The following is a 16,310-nucleotide window of genomic DNA, read 5'->3' as shown; positions in this document are numbered from 1 at the left end:
TCATTATTATTAGTTTTGGGGTTTTTTTCTGCCTTTTAATGCAATGTATGAGTTGCCGTTGTTGAAAGGAAAGCTGCATTTCTATGCGTTATAGAATGATATCAAAACGAAGAATGCAATTTGCCCTGTCTAGTCTCAGGTACAAAATGAGCATTTAATAATTTAATTTACTAATACACGTGCATTTAACACAAGAATAATGTGACACAAACATGCATTTAGTCCTGATTTTTAAAAATGTTGAGCCACAAAAAAGTCCAATGTTGTTTTCTTGTGCACGACTACTTTAAAAGCACTAAGTTGATATGAAGTGGTTATACCGCCATCTTGACCCACGACGACTTGGCTATGAACATGGACATTCTCATAGTTTTCGATTTGGACAGTTATCAGTAGGCAACTCCACTATGGCCGATCCCAAGCCCGTGTTGAGAAAGGAGGAGGGTTCTGGATACACCTGAGGGTGCCATAGAAAAAAAACACTATCTCAGGAAGTAACTGTAAACTACAAAGAAGCAGCGAACTATCCAGATGGCAGATCTGGAGGCCATGAGGACGCAGCACTTCCACCAGTCTTAGGAAGCAGCAGGCCAGTTCTCTGCTATTCCAAAACCCCACTACTAAAAGTACACAAAGAGAGACAACCGGACTGCGACAGAAGACGACGAAATGACGAGGATTACGGACCATGATTATAGGAACTTGGAATGTAAAAGGTATAAATGGGAAGGAAATAGAACTCGTGAAGGAGATACAGAAGTCCTCAGTCAATTAGCTTCGCCATACGACCTATCTGTGTCGGTGCGACGTGAAGCAACTAGCAAAAAAAAAAAAAAGTCCATTAGCTAGCTGTGGCAGAAACAGAAAGGAAAGGACAAAGTTGTGATCAGTTAGAGGACGGATTTCTTTTCTTCATGTTGTACTGTGATTCAACCTGCCTCTTTCCTAGTTGCCATGATGAATGTCGAGATTTTAATCTTCCATGCTTCTGAGGGTCGCAGTCATGATGAATCGGCAAGAGTGTATTTGCAGTACACTTTAACCATTCCTTCTTCAGAGCAGTTAGCCTTCGAAGGTGAGGAGGATGTTAGTTAATACTGGCAGCCATTTAAGTGGTGTGGATTTGAGTGTGCCAGACACTGTCCTCATGGTATCATTCAGCTGGACATCAACTTTTCCTGTGTGTGCGCTGTTGATCCATACAGGGCTGCAATATTCTGCAACTGGGTATACTAGGGAAAGAGCTGTTGTTCGGAGGACATTAGCATTTGCTCCCCAACTAGTGCCACTGAGTTTGGGAAGGATGTTGTTACGTGTTTTAACCTTTTCTGCTGTTCTGCAGAGGTGTTCTTTATACATCAAGGAGCGATCCAGCACAATACCCAAGAATTTTGGATGAGCACAGTATTTTAGCTGTTGGCCTCTGAATTGAACTTGTGGAATATAATGGGCTCTCCTGTTGTCTAGATGGAAGGTACTAATCTCTGTTTTCTTTACATTGGGTTTCAATCGCCAGGTGTTGAAGTATCTATCCAATTTAGGAGATCTTGTGTGAGAATGGCTTCAGCGGTCTCAAAGTCTGTGGACTGTGCTTTTAGGGCTATGTCGTCAGCATATATAAACTTACGGCACGCAGTAGATGGAAGATCTGCCGTGTAGAGATTGAAGAGAAGTGGAGCAAGAACAGAACCCTGCGGCAATCCATCATTTAATCTGTAGGATCTGCTTCTGTTTCCATTGAGATGTACTTGAATTAGGCGATTGCATAGCATGTTGTTGAGCAAGGAAGCTAGGGTCTTCCAAGGGATAATTTTCAGGAACTTCAGGATCATCCCTTTTCGCCAGACTGTATCAAAGGCTGATGATAAATCTACAAACACAGCAACCGTTTTCATTTTTTCTTGAAAGCCCTGCTCAATATGGCTGGTTAGTGCCAGAACCTGATCGCAACAGCTCCTGTTAGGTCTGAATCCTGCCTGTTCAACTGGAATGTGCTGAAGTACTGTAGCTGAGATTCGGTTATAGATCAATCTCTCTAGTAGTTTGTAGCAGATACTCAGTAGAGCAATAGGTCGATAATCTTCCGCATTACAGCCACTTTTCCCAGGCTTCACAACAGCAACTAGTTCTTTTAAGAAGAAAGGAAAGATGAATGGTGGGAACTGCTCCAGAGAACTCTAAATCAAGCTATTCACAGGGATATTATTTTCCTGGGAGATCTGAATGGAATAGTAAGCAATGATCCAAGTAGATGGCCAAATATAATAGAGAGAGAATGAGAAGATAAGATCAATAGCAATGGTCACAGGTTGTTGCTATTCTCTATGGATAACGGATTAAGCATAGCAAACACAAAATTCCGACATAAAGGTATACAACATAAGTATAGAAGGGTCGAACCTGCAAGAAGTAAAAAATGAAAATCCACAGCCTGTTTCCAGTCATTTGACCGGGTCAGAAATGGAATGAATGAAGCCCCATCTAGCGGCGAGGATAGAAATTGTGCCGGCTGCCGAAGCCTGTCGCACTCCTCTGGGGCAATGATTAATGACTGACAGATGAAATGATATTGGAGAGTGCCGCTGGAATGGAAGAAGACAGGAAAAACCAGAGTACCCGGAGAAAAACCTGTCCCGCCTCACATGAAGTGTTCGGGATTTGAACCACGCTTTGCATAAAATAATATTGGTAGGGGACTGATTCATCTGGTATTTACTGAACCCTTAAGTTACGGACTATCGTTGGTCGTCTGCCACAGCTGCTGCAATAGAGCAATATCGAACTCTTAGATCTTGGGGTCGTAGCGGGTGTATTCCTGTCACTAAATTTGACCAAACAATGGGGTTCAGAAGAGAGCCTAACTACTTTAAATGAGGAGCAAATATGTGCTTACTAAATTTTATTCAACCATTAAAAATCTGTCTACCTATGTTTGTCCCACTAACCAAACTACAAGTAATTGGTAGACCAATGTCTCACCTAATATAAAGTGAAAGAACGAAAATTGAAAATAAAATGCATTAACAGCTGACGAATCGAAACCGCATTCGTAGTGCAAGTCCTACATAAATCAGCTAAGTGTCGACACGCAGCACTATCAATGGCTATCGGACATCTGAACGATAAATTATTAAGTCGAGAAATAAAATTTAAAAAACTAAAGTTCATTGAACCCGAACGTGTGTGGCAAACAGCAGTAATCAATCTTCATTAGCTAAGTATCCACACTGGACAACCCTCACATTTATGCCACTAGTGGTTCCATGCTATTATGGAAACACCTTCTGGCTAGTAAGGATTATGCCGAAACATGGCCTCAATAATACTTTGCTAACACTCTTCGCATTTATATTCACTACTGCAGAAACTAATATAGTTCAAGTCAATTCGCAAAACTCCTAACCTAAGACTTGACTATATACAGACGACACCCTAATCCTGTCGTCGAGCCTATTTAGTGTCTACACAACCGAACAATAAATTCTATAACACACGCAGCATCCTAAATCTATCGTTGAGCGGAAACTGGGATGTCTACTCATCCGTATATTCATATGATACGCGCAACATCCTAAATCGTTGAGCGGAAACTGGGATATCTATCTACTCATTCTCTACAATGCCAGGCGAAATCGAAACCGATATTTAACTTTAAACCTTGTTGAAACTCTAACACAATGTAATGAAGCTTGCCATGGAATGAACTCAAGTCTGTCACTTGCTTGCCTCAGTATTCTAATGTACGAAGCTCGTTGTATTTCATCAGAAACCAGGCACAGGAAGTACAAGAAGAATCAAAGTAGCCAGGGGAAGTTGTTTTTGATGAAGAGACACTTAAAATGAGCGACGGGAGCAGTTTTATTTTGGCTGACGATGGTGTGCAGGATAAGATACTCATTTTTGCTGGGTTGAAAGGAAAAGAAATTATGATAGATAAAACCACGTTTTTCATGGATGGAACTTTTAAAAGTTGTAGCACTCAGTTTACTCAGATATATACAATCCACGTAGATTTGGTAAGTACGCTAGCAGAAACTAATGTGGTGCCCATAATCTTTGCTTATGTTTGTATGTTTCGGATGATTTTAGAAGTGCCGAACTGGGCTCCTGATACGGTCAAGTTGTATTTCAGCTCTAAAGGAGGTGTTTCCTACGGTGAACATAAGTGGGTGTTATTTACATTTTACTAAATGTTTGTGGCGACAAGTTCAAGACGTTGGTTTGACAAATGTATATAAGGAAGATAGTGAAGTTAAGTCTCACATTCATTTGTGCGCTGCACTGACATTTCTGAAGCGAGAAGACATAGACGAAGGGTGGATTTTTATCCAAGAGACAGCTCCATCAAACGAGAAGCTGACGGAATTCATCAACTACTTCGTGGAACAGTGGCTAGATAATCCAACTGTGCCACAATAGGTGAGTTTTTATACCAATTCAAGCATTTTTATAAATAATGACGACTAACTTGCTAGTACATACAACAAAGATAAATCGAATTTTTGCAAATAATAATATGTTAAAAATTGTACCCAGGTATGGAGCTGCTATCTTCGTCAACACAGAACGAACAACTCAGTCGAAGGGTGAAACTACAAAATTAATAGCCAGCTTGAAAAACCGCACGCAAGAGTCAGGGAGCTTATCAAGAATTTAAAGTCTGAAGCGGAGCAATCCAACCTAAAAATAATGAGAATGGAACTGCACATGGAACGGGTTAAAAGGAAGAAGAAGTTCGCGGCGCTAGATTAAATAATCGCACAAATAACAAAACGCTACGAGGAAAACAGCGAATTAAAACAGTTTTTGAAAACAATGCAGTGTGTACTGAATCTGGAGTAGTGCTGAAGCTGTTGAGGAAAGTTGTAAATGTAGATTTGTTAATATTGAATGTAAATATATCATTTATTTTAGGTGATGGGATTGTTATATGTTAGGTTAATTTAGAATGACAAGGCCTGACGGACGCTTTCTTTATTGCCGGAGTTGGTTTGTGAATAAATTTGAATCTCCCTGGTAATAATTAAAGCGGCTTTCTAAAGAAGTTAAGAAGACTGTAGGTGCCTCAAGTGATGCATACTGCTGCCCAAATCCACCTATGTAAGTAGCATGACATATATAAAGTGATATATTCTTGCACATTATATTCTCGCTTAAGCGCCTCTACTTTATGCCTGTCCGCAATCTAGACTTATTAATGTGTGTTAAACCCAAATCATCCCCTTCAGGTACCTACTTGTCCGTAATCAGGACGATACCAAATGACCGGCCGTAACCATAGCAACGTCAGCTGAAAGATTCCAGAACACAGGCCTAGAGTACGAAGTAGGCACGTGCATGAGTGTAGGTAAGGCCGAGGAAAGATTCTGTTCAAACATTTTAAACGCATCGCCAGCGTTAATCTGCGAGATATTGTATCTGGATCCACATCTCCATACTCTTATCACGATAATGATTGAATACGCTGCCTAAACGGTTAATCCTATAACAACGGAGTGCTCCAAGCGTACCAGAAATTCGATTTCTCAGAAAATAGTTCTTCGTATCTCTAATAGTTTTCTAGAAAATATGTTTTGCTGTGTTTTGGCGCATGCTTTCTCCTTTGTTTTCGTTTCTTTCACGCAAAATTGACTTGACGGACCGTGCTCAAATTTGGCGAGCATACAACTGGAACGTTTGGCTAACACTACTATTACAGTATATCTTAAAGTGGCCGTGCAAGGAATTACAGTGTGAACACCCTGCCTAACCAGCTAGTCCTATTAAATAATGGAGTCAGCAAGTGTACTTAAAATGATATTTCCTAGAAAAGTGTATGTAAGCATTTCCTGCGTAATTCTAACAGTATTCCAGAAAAATATTATTTTATGTGTTTTACGGTCACAAGCGGGCCATGTAGCGAAAGAAAATGAGAAGCCAAATCACAGGAAAACGTACGTTTGGGAACCTTAACAGATAATACGCTGCCTGAACGGTTAGCAGAGCAGCTGAACATAAAAGTCGATATCCCAGAAAAACGTTTATATGAATTTTCGAGAAAATGATATTTCGTTTCTGTGTTGGTGCATACTTTTGAGGGTTGGGGTGTAACGTCCTTACTCTGAACGAGTAAAATAAGCCACAAAATGACGGAAGCTGTACCATTTAATTCGAGAATTGTTACGCACATTCGTGTGTGATTCACGGCGCCCACTCACCCTCTCGCCCTTCTTTTCGCAATAACCAAGTACAAACCACATACAATTTTGAATGTCTTTGATTGGGAAGGAACATGAACAGGAAAAAACAGAAACACACAAACACACTCGACCCGCTATCGCGGCATGGAGGCTCACTGCAATATAATATAATATAATATAATATAATATAATATAATATAATATAATATAATATAATATAATATAATATAATATAATATAATATAATATAATATAATATAATATAATATAATATTACAAGTGATAAGCTTTAACAGCTTCATTTCAAGTAATACTAATCCCGTTTTGACTACAATCAATCAATGAATATTCAAGATAAACTTAAATATTATAATTAAGTAGCAGACGCATACTTACCTCGGTAGAAGTGAGTCCATCTCCGCACATCGGGGCCAATAATAAGGAATAAAAATTATATCCATTACCACACAGAACTTTACCATCACGGCCCCGATCTGACTTTAAATTCTGAAGCATTTAAATTTTATTACACCGTCTAAGGAATGCTTATTAAGTTTCAACAAATCTTCTACCAAGGGATACACATCAAGTGTGCTATTTACAACAAATGATATTTTAAGACTGTATAAGCAAAACTGGTATTTCCCAAGAACATCAACAAGAGAAATATGGACATTTTAACTGTTTTATCTGTCTTATGACTTGCAATTTTAACAAAATTTCGAAGATCTTATTTTAAATGTCAAAAAATTTTAATGTGTCTTTCCAATTTTTATAATATTTATTTCTGATATATTAATGTTAATTTATTATTAGCTGATGATGTCCCTTAGGGGACGAAACATGTACTAGATATAATAAATTCTATATTGTATTGAATAGGCGGACCACTTAATTATAATATTTAAGTTTATCTTGAATATTCATTGATTGATTTTTAATATAATATAATATAATATAATATAATATAATATAATATAATATAATATAATATAATATAATATTCTCCAAGTTGTTATGACAAATTTTAGCGATATGTCTTGGAAAATTACTGTTCTTTAGGGAACCGATTAACAAGATATGTACCGATATACCAAGGCCAATTATCCCATACTTGTTCAGCAATAAAACATTAATATTAATCATTAATAATTTTCCCTTTGAATTTTCACTTACGCAGATAAGTATTAAAAAGGGTATTTTTGCGTTAGTATTGCTGTCATGTAGGTTTTCTGTCCATTGGCAGATCCTTTAAGACTTTCGCAAAAGCACAAAGACAGTCTTTCTGAGGATGTAAAAAGGCAAGTGGAGAGTGAGTGTCTACCATTATAATAAACACTGTCTAACTCGATCGTGACTGGCAGTAAGCAAGGGAACCTGCTATTACAACAAAAATTTCCTAACCCGGTCTTCACATGAGAAACGACGTATGACGACCTCGCCGTCGTATTCCAGAAGTAATGCTAAGAGCTATGCGATTTAATACAATCATACTCACAATATGTACACTAGTTCACCTAGAATTCTGTATGCAATGTAGAATTCCGTAGTGAAGCACGGGTACATCAGTTAGTAATAATAATCACCATCATCATCTCTGGTATCAACCACCCACTACAGACACTTTGATTTGACTCCATTCATACTGCCTGCTTGTCAATATCGACGTCCCGTTTTATTTCACCAGATGACAGAGTAACCGAAACGCTACTACGTGACCCAGAGTATTGCTGACAATTAATTTTGTCGGATGAACACCAAATGCATCGCCAGAGATCTTCTACATGCCGATATCATATGATGTGTAGTGCTGATAAACATTTTTCCGCCATTAAAATTCCGACTTCTTCTGTCGGGTTTTAGCCCGTGAACTTGGGAACTGCAAACCACAGAGGGAGCAGTGCTGAGGTGACTGAGCTTTGTTTTTGATCTGATGAAAGAACGAAGAGTTAACGCTCCTAAAACTTACCTAATCATCTCTTTGTTATGAATATCGGTGTCGCTCTAAATGTATTTTGTTTCCCCGCAAATTCTCATGAATTTTAAAATCACTTAAAAAACACCCTTAAAAGTGATGAATGATTTGAGTAGTTTGACTAATCTCGTCTCAAGACACTGCTTCTGGGCGCTGAGTTACGCACCTTGGACGTTAAAGATATCACAGAAGGTTAAGTTTCCATCAACTACCAACATTAATTTTAATGTCAGAGAAACACCTGAGGCCGTGCAGAAAGTTGTATTTCACTTCCTTCTGGAGCCTGGTGGAAAAGATCAGCACATTCATCACTTAAAGATGACATTCTGCTCGTTTCGTACGGCCATCCACTCAGCCAGGGCTTTCGTGACTTTCCTCTACACAGCGCTCCATAAGTAGTGGTAACAAACATAGACGATGTCACACACCCAGTCCAATGGACAATCACAACAGGTTCCGTGTTTTAACATCAGGATACATCTAACGAACATGAACACTTAAATTCACAAATTACTATATTATTTCTTTAAAATATTCATACCGGGTGAATTAGCCGTGCGGTTAGAGGCGCGCAGCTGTGAGCTTGCATCCGGGAGATAGTGGGTTCGAACCCCACTGTCGGCAGCCCTGAAGATGGTTTTCCGTGGTTTCCCATTTTCACACCAGGCACCAGGCTGTATCTTAATCAAAGCCACAGCCTAGGCCTTTCCTCTCCCATAGTCGCCATAAAACCTATCTCTGTCCGTGCGACGTAAAGCCAATTGTAAAACATAAAATATTCATTTATTAGGGGCTAGGGGTTGTCCGTAAAATCGAAATTCAATTAAATCGCGAATATTACGAATTGTACTGACAATATAAAACTTCCCATGGTTTCAATGTACTTCCATGGGAACAATTTTGTATTCATGATGAGCCGTATCCGACCGGCCCATAATAGTAATTGGAATATTATTTGACCAAATATGTAAAATTCATTTATAAAAGTTACAGTCTAATATGGTAAAGTATCGTATCCCAAGATAGTTAATACCGGATGTTGAGCAAGACTGTAAGTTGCTGGATGTTGCTTCATATTTCCGCATGACCGTGAGAAAGTAAGCGTACCCACGCGCTGGCAAGAATCGACACGTGTATTACATGCTGACCAAGCAAGATATTTCAGCCAATGGGAACTTAAGGATTTGGCAAACATGGAGGCTACACCGCGCTAAATATTTATTCCAGGATGACCAACATGCTCTGTGGATAAAGTCAGTTTCTGTAGACAATCGGTTTTCCACAGTTTCTGAAGTTAGATATATTTGGAAATGTATCATAGAAATTGGTGGAAGAGATTTGCTAGTGTTTGAGCTGTGTTTTATAAATATATCACAATAAGTATTGTATCATCATACATGACGAACTCTCTGATTGGTGGTTGGTTCAGATACCCGGGAACCCCAACATTATGAGCGTCACTGAAGCCTCCTCAGTAACCCAAGCTCTGGAGAGCGTCATTCAGTAGCAAAGATTTAAGCAGTACGGTTGTGCTAACTCGTGACTCTGTAGTTGAAATTTGAGCAGTACGGATGTACTAACTCGGCACTCTGTAGTTGAAATTTGAGCAGTACGGTTGTACTAACTCGTGACTCTGTAGTAAAAGTTTGAACAGTGCGGATGTACCAACTCTGTGACTGGTGATTGTAATTAACGTGGCGATATTCCAGAAATAGTAACTGGTTCTCATTAATACTTCAAATTGTGCAGTCGTAATATTTACTGTGCTTTGATAGAGTTTACTTTTAATCGATAAAGACGGTGTAGTGACCGCTGAGTAACAAGTGTTGTGGAAACGTGCTAGTGTTTCACTATTTCGCGACGGGCGCGTATTCGCGTGGAACTTCCGTACCGAACCGTGGGCTGCTTTTTAAACTATTTTTTACCCTTTTAGTGAAGTGTGTTATATATATGTGAATCAGTGTGTTAGCTGATCTGGTAAAAGAAAGGGTATCTCGGCTCGCAGCATTAAGCAGTGAAGAGGTTATCAATAATAGTCTTCTGTGTTCCAGTGAATTGTTTTCCAGCAAGATGATGGATACACCTGCAGAGGAAGGAAGTGCATTCCCACATGTTAAGGATGTGATTATCATGGTGTAGATCCCAAAATTAGTGGGGATGTAAGCTGCTATCCTGGTATCCCGAGAGTCATCATAAAGTAAGATGCACGTATTATATATGGCATGATATGTAAGTTATGTTAAGGTACTAGGGCAGTGTAGATAGAATTTTCAGTTTCATTTAAAGTAAGCCTGACGGCATGTATTTGTTTAATTTTGTCACTATGGTAGATTCGGATACGAGATTAATGCATGTTTATTTTATTTTCATTTTGCTTTATGATTAGATGTTTGGGAAAATGAGGGATTGATAGGATCAGTTATTGTTGTAAATATAGTACTTAGCGTAGGATATTCCGAGTTTTCCTTAAATATAGGCTAGAAGGGCTAGATCGACAGGTTCATTTCTATATTACGTCAAACACGTATCAATTTATTTTATTTCGGTTATTCAGAGAGACAGGTATAGCTATTTTGCATGATGCATGGTTTTTCAGAAGCTGCCAGAAGGAGCTGCAGAACGTCGTTGTTAAATTAAGATCTTTGAAGTTAAGTTGGATTCTGTTTGCCTGATGGTCTGCCAAGGACTCGAACAGCGTCTCGTTATGTGGAAAGGCCAGTAGGATTCATGAGGAATGATGAGATAATAATTGCATGCTTAATTATAATGTATTGGTGCAGGCCGATTGTATGCTTGACAAGATAGAGAGAAATTATGCAGATGTGTGTGTCTGCTTAGCGTCTTCTGAGTATATTGTGATCAGAATGGACAGTGTTAATTCCAGACTATTGAGTCTGATGTTGTTAAATGGCCCAAGCATGCTAAGAAGAAATTAATATACGGGAGTTTCCGTGTAGTTGATGATGGGCGTTATCTCATGGCAAACTGATTCCTGGCCTGTGTTATCGGCATGTGTGAAAGAGACAGTATTTCCTTGTGGCGGCCTCGGGAGACAAAATTCAATCTTTAGCGTAGTGGAGTTCAATATTTCTTTACAGCTCGTAATCTACCCGGAAGTACATGACGGATGACCGCGCTGTTGAGCGCTCAAACGTAGCAGAAGGAGGCAATGATGCCCATTGCTTTCTTCATGACATCAAGGATTATTTATATGTTTTTCTCTTACAGGATGGTTTTACCTTATTATTTTGTGATTGTATACTTTGTCTCGTTGTTTTTAAAGGGAACAGCCCGAGTGCTGATGTATTGTTGGTTCATCTAGTTCTGTCTAGATCTTTTGCTGTGAACCGGGATTCACATTAGAAGCAGTGTAGCATTTAAGACTTTACTCGATATCCGATGTATATATATGTTTAGTTTGATTATTTGAATTATTGTAAATATAGTGTAGGATTTGCCCCAGTATTTTGCATTACTTACATAGCGTCCGGTGCGTCTTAATTATTTTTCTTTCCGTCGTAATTTTTCTTATGATGTAACTTTGATTTTACGGAAATAGTTTGATGACTCTCGGGAGTAACTTAATTTTGAAACCGTATCGTTGGGATGCGATAGTGTGAAACTCCATACGGAAATATCAATGGCAGTGTTTGCGTACACTTGTTGCCATACAACATAAACATTGGATTATGAGAAGATACTCAGTCTTGATGTTTATATATGTTCTTTATTGAAGTTGTTTTTCTTTTAATGTCAAATTTGTATTATCACTCATTTAACGTTTCTGATTTCGATTTATTTTATTACTTTGAGTTCATTTTTTACAAGTTATTATTTTTTTTATTCAATTATTTTCGTGTGATTTGATCGGGGATATTTGTTAATAAATCCATCTTACCCCCTATGATTGTTTCTCATTCGTGTTATACCTCCATTTCCTGTCATTGATTGCTATTTTAGTGTTGAACTTCGACTTTTATCCTGACCCAATCGACAACCAACCCACACTCTGCCCAACCCTGAGTTAGTCGGATGTTCATACAGGAATGGAGGCATCGTCCTAGAGGGTATTTTCCCCTGGGTACGGTACATATATATTTGGCGCCACAACTAAGGGCAAATAGACACTTTGGCGTATGTTCGTATCCCGCTGGGAGTATTTTTGTGTTACCCAAAGATGTCTAGGTTGTTCTTACAAACTTGGGCAGGTCAAATTGAGATTTACGAGAGTGAATGTGATTTGACAAGCTATTCCGAAGGCTAGATAGGATTAGGATTATGGTTCGAAAGCTGGAAGAGATCAATAATTGGTATCCAGATAATTATTAAATTTAAGAAAGGTAGATAGGTAATTTCGAACCATAGGCGCAACTTAGGAATTTGGCAACTTAACGTTCAGACAACTTGAGTCTAGAGTCCCATGTTCAGTACTACGAATGATAGTAGGCGGACATGAAAGGGCAAGATTTCATCGGAAATCGTGTGTTTAGAAAATAGAGTAAAATCTAAATGCATTACGTTAGGGACATCGGCAAAAAGTTTGATTTTAATTATGTTAGGAAGAATGAGGAACATAGCCGATAAGTAAGGCGTGTCGTAGTAATAAAGGAACTCTATTTGAGTCAGAGAACTATAAAAAGACTTCTCTAATGAGGTAAAGTGGTCGATGACGTGTCCTTCAGACATGTGTTGATTTTGACATAGCCTGGAATTTGCGTGCAGATCAAATTTCTATTGCCAGTAACGATAATTTTATTTGATTTAGAGTAAGGCTAGGAACTTAAGAGCGCCTCAGTCTTAAGAAAATGGTGATGATATTTGCAATGAATGCTGATGATTCAGGACTGGTAAACCTATGCTGGAATATTAGTCTGGAGTCGGAGGTATTTATCGTAAATATGGTCCAGTACTGTTGTCTAGTACTTAGATTAGAGCCCAAAAGACAGGAAAATTACTAATGTTTGGATTTAAAGATTTTGGGGCTACAATATTTGTAATTTCTTTTTTTAAAGTTATGATAACGCGTTTGTTTGTTATGCGCGGCAGAAAATAAATATCCCAAATCATAGGAAGCTTCTATATGGCGAATTTTGAGGCCATGTTTTCTTGATATTTGATTAACGTAAATCATAGAAGTTTCTCAGTAAAGTAAATGGTTTTCGTATGGAGTACACAAGATACGGTATAGGATACTAGGTAGTGGCGAGCATCCCTGCGTTTTCTCAAATACGTATTTGGTATGGCGATGACGATAGAGGAGTTGTTGGCGGAGATGGACATAAGGGAGCAGGAGCGTATGAATGAACTTTCGAGTAAGTTGGAGGAGCAATTTAAACAAGTGGCGGATAGGTCAATGGAAGAAACTAGGGAACAATTTAAACAAGCGGCAGATAGGACGAACGAACAATTTAAACAAGCTGCAGATAGGACTGATGAACAGTTAAAACAGGCTGCGGAAAAAAGCGAAGAACAGTCCAGAGAGACTAGACAGTTATTAACACAGGCGGCGGAGAAAACTGAGGAGCAACTTAAGGTGGCGACTAATGAGTTACAGGGGAAAATTGACTTCGTTCGTACATGCTGTCTAGAAGGCATGGGAAAATTAGAGAGACAGCTAGATACAGTAGAACTTAAAACACAGACGCAAATTGAAAAGATTAGAGATTCTGTTGAGGAAATCGCCGATCGGGTTACAGAACACATGACTAGCACAGATAAGCGGCTGGGAGACTTATCGCATACAGTAGAAGAAGCCACAGCAGAGATTACACTCCAGCGAGGCGCGATTGACAAGTTACGGATTGACACGGAGACGAGGTTGAAAGAGTTCACCGTGGACATCAGTAAACAAATTACTGAAGCTCAGCAGAATACTGAAGACAAAATTAATTTGAAACTTAAAATGAAGCAAAAGGAGACTGAGGAAAGAATGAAGGAAATAGAAACTCAGATTCGATTGGAAATGAAGGAGGATATCGCGGAGACAGGCAAGGAAGTCAAAGACATGATAATGGCTGATCGGGAAAGGAACAAGGAAGATCTACAGGTACTTGGTTCGAGTCTGGAGACGTGGACAGAAGTTTCACAGAAAAATCAAGTGAAGATAGAGGTTGTTGAGAAGGAAATCGCCTACATGAAGGATAAATTAGAATTGTTGGATTTACGAACGGACAAAGAACTTAGTAAATTAAAATGTACAGTGCAACAAACCATTATAGAGAAGGCACCAAGTCAAGTTAGCGATAACGTTGCGCTGAGCGATCTTCTACAGTTACCGCGTCAGGAGGTCCACTGTTCAACTCCGAATGAAACACATAATGTTCCTATTTACAATATCATGAGGAGCAATGAAGAAAAACCACGGAAGTTTACAGGGAATGATGAGAGAACACCTAAAGCTTTCTTGCGTGAAATGGATGACTTCTTAGCAGATTACAAGGTACCACCAGAGCGTAAATTAAGGACAGTAGAAAGATTTCTAGGCGATACCGTGGCTGAATGGGCGAATGCTTTCCGTTATTCATTTACTACATATGAGGAGTTTAAGGAGGCATTTCTTAAAAAGTTTTGGGACGTATCTACGCAGCAATCACTGAGGATGGAATTGTATTCACGTAGATATCCGGCTACTACGCCAACGAAGTATTCTCCTTTTTTCATTTCTCAGATGCTCAAATTTCGTGATTTAGACATGCCCCCAAGCGAGAGCGAAATTATAGCGGCAATCACTCGGCAACTACCTCTTGAAGTGCAGAGGACATTAATTGCAGCTAATGCTAAAACTGCAGCAGAGGCGGAATTGACTTTAAGACAGTTAGACTTAACATCTAGTCAAAACCAGCCAAGGTTGAGGCATGTCGAGGCTATCCATACGGTAGGGGTGGAAGAAGGAAGTAATCCACCGAAAGTAAGGAAGAGAAATGATTATCAAAGCTTAGGGACTCAAACAGCGACACATGAGCAAGCCAACAGGAGTGCTGTACATCAGGATGGTAACTGGCAGCGGAGAGATAGAAGAGACCAGTCTCGAAGAAATAATTATCAAGGTAACAGCCTAAATCAGCGAGGATATAGCTATCCAAACGGAAATAATGGGAGGACCTATAGATACAAGTATAGAAACTATGGTGGACCCAGAAGACCATATTATCGTTGGGACGAGAAGGAGCGAAACCCCAGAGGAGGAAGAGGCAATTACCAGGAGAACCGTGACCAAAGAAGAGAAGAGTCAAGACAATACGTTGAAGAGTTGAGAGGAAAAAGGCAGGAGGAAGACCGGTGGAGAGGAGCCATACAAGCTAATGGTAACGAAGAATGTCATGGAGCTGAAAGTGTTGCGTACGGGGAATACCGTGTAAGGCAACAGGAAAATAGGCTGAATCCCAATGCTCATAATTATGAGAGCCGAGGGACGGACACCAAAAACAAAGAACAATAGATGACATCCCAGAAGGAGAAGAAGAAGAAGGAGAGATGGCAGAAGATGAGAGTGAAGATGATGGAGAAGAAGAGGAAAACCCAAATGATGAACCTGTGATGGTGGACGCAGATGACCCGGAAGAAGACACGGAGAATGTCAACTTCGCGCAGATGGAAAGAGACAATTATTCAGAAGAAGAAGATTGTGAAGAGTGTGGTGGTGTGCAGAGACGTTTTCATGCGTTACTTGACATCTACTACAACATCCGCCAAGATAATGATAGACTGTGGGAAGAGAATACAAATTTGCGACACGGCAAATAGTACTAAAGGAAAGAGATTGCATATATCCAGATGCTAATAAATAGTCAAATAATACATTAAGAAAAAAAAATATTCCATATTCATTTTTTTTCCCTGGTAAGAGGAGGATGAGCCGTATCCGACCGGCCCATAATAGTAATTGGAATATTATTTGACCAAATATGTGAAATTCATTTATAAAAGTTACAGTCTAATATGGTAAAGTATCGTATCCCAAGATAGTTAATACCGGATGTTGATCAAGACTGTAAGTTGCTGGATGTTGCTTCATATTTCCGCATGACCGTGAGAAAGTAAGCGTACCCACGCGCTGGCAAGGATCGACACGTGTATTACATGCTGACCAAGCAAGATATTTCAGCCAATGGGAACTTAAGGATTTGGCAAACATGGAGGCTACACCGCGCTAAATA

The sequence above is a fragment of the Anabrus simplex genome, chromosome 1, assembly GCF_040414725.1.
Source record: "Anabrus simplex isolate iqAnaSimp1 chromosome 1, ASM4041472v1, whole genome shotgun sequence".
Lineage (NCBI taxonomy): Eukaryota > Metazoa > Arthropoda > Insecta > Orthoptera > Tettigoniidae > Anabrus > Anabrus simplex.
The sequence above is the reverse complement of the archived record's forward strand: the minus strand, read 5'-3'. Positions refer to the sequence as shown.